Raw genomic sequence first — 1,950 nt, 5'->3', positions numbered from 1 at the left:
CTCTCATGTCATTTGATAATTTATTGACATAAGAATAATATTTTTTCATGGAGGTAGCCTTAAATACCTTGCGGGCCGCCGAAAAATCATCAATATTTTTTGGAGTTGGATTTTTCTTTTTTTTTTCCTAAAGCATATTTCTTTTAGTCGAAAAAGGCGACGCAGTTCAGCATCTGTCTCTTATACACATTGACTCTAGGTATGAAGATTTGTATTTAAAATTTGTTAGTAGCTCTCAATCAACAATTATGATATTGTTTTTATGGGTGAGTCAGTACAACATAGTGTATTGCAGTTCTAATATGTAACCTAATGTTAAGCTAACTACAAGTATCTGTATTCCATGAGTCACTAGCATTGAAAGTTCAATTGCCCAATTGAAACTTGTTAAAATTATGATTAAAATGCAATAAATCTTAATTTTAATTACAAGGAATTACAGACAAGGTGTTTTTTAGGTACATTTATCCAGAAGTGTGGTTTCCCTAACTAATGAATTTATGATTGCCTTTGCAACGTCTCTAAGATATGGTGATAGCAAATAATAGTAAACAAGCTAAGAAGTAGAGTGAATAAATGATAATCTGTTAGTACTTACTGTACAGTGTTATTAAGCTGGTTATGATCCAGAATTGTGAAATAATCTTCAAATATACTATTGATTATTGCATTCTACTAAATTTTATTGTATAGATATTACTATAAATGCTGATTTATGTTTAACGACTCAGTTTTACTTTATGCATTTATAATTAAACTAGTGTGGTAACTTAGAAATAATATGTACTATTTATCTTCTCAGTAACAGCAAGCCAACTAAGTTCTCTTATTCTGATTATTCATAGACATTGTATTTCATAATTTAATATTACAGTAAGAAATACAACATCGGAATGACATACTATTACAAAATATTCTTATTGGCATAATAATATGTACCATTTCATGATTTATTATTATAGTAACTAAGAATTCACTACATTTTGTTCTGCAGTTTTCATGATAGTTAATAAGTAAGTAAGAAAAAGTACATCAGACATCTGTTGAGGCTCGTTTTTCTTCAACAAAGGCGTGTATTGTAGTTACAAATATAATTTAAAAAAAAAAAAAAACAGTCTAATGAAGATTCTTTAAAACATTTCTTAAACTATAGACTTTATAAACAATTTTCGTTATTTTGTTTACTTTTGTTAGCCACCAAAAATGTAGTGGGAATTTTTGCAAAAGTAATTTAGACAGCAATTTATTGTATTTTTACAGAAATTATTTTTAATAAATTTAAAATTGCAATTCTACATTATTAACGGTTGACAAGCTTATTATTTACGTCACCTGTGATTCTACGTTACGGTTGACGACCGGAATTCATATTGACAATAATTTACAGTAATTTTACAGGAATTACTTATTTACGGTACCTGTGATTTTACATTACGGTTGACGAACGACATTTAACATTGACAGTAATTTACCGTATTATTAAGGAATTAATTATTCACCGTATTGTGATTCTACATTACGGTTGACGACCGGCATTGATATTGACAGTATTTTGACGGTATTTTTACAGGAATAAATTAATAACGGTCCTGTGATTCTACATTACGGTTGACGACTGGCGTCCTGATTGCCAGTATTTTGACGGTAATTTTACAGGAATAAATTTACAGGAATAAATTATTAACGGTCCTGTGATTCTACATTACGGTTGACGACTGGCGTCCTGATTGCCAGTATTTTGACGGTATTTTTACAGGAATAAATTAATAACGGTACCTGTGATTTTACATTACGTTTAACTACCGTATTTCGATCAACAGTAATTTACCGTATTTTTACAGGAATAAATTATTAACGGTCCTGTGATTCTACATTACGGTTGACGACTGGCGTCCTGGTTGCCAGTATTTTGACGGTATTTTTACAGGAAAAAATTATTAACGGTCCTGT

The sequence above is a fragment of the Anneissia japonica genome, unplaced genomic scaffold (assembly GCF_011630105.1).
Source record: "Anneissia japonica isolate Jap-2015-1 unplaced genomic scaffold, ASM1163010v1 scaffold288267_len60626_cov154, whole genome shotgun sequence".
In the NCBI taxonomy this organism is placed as follows: Eukaryota; Metazoa; Echinodermata; class Crinoidea; order Comatulida; family Comatulidae; genus Anneissia; species Anneissia japonica.
Note: the sequence above shows the minus strand (reverse complement) of the source record.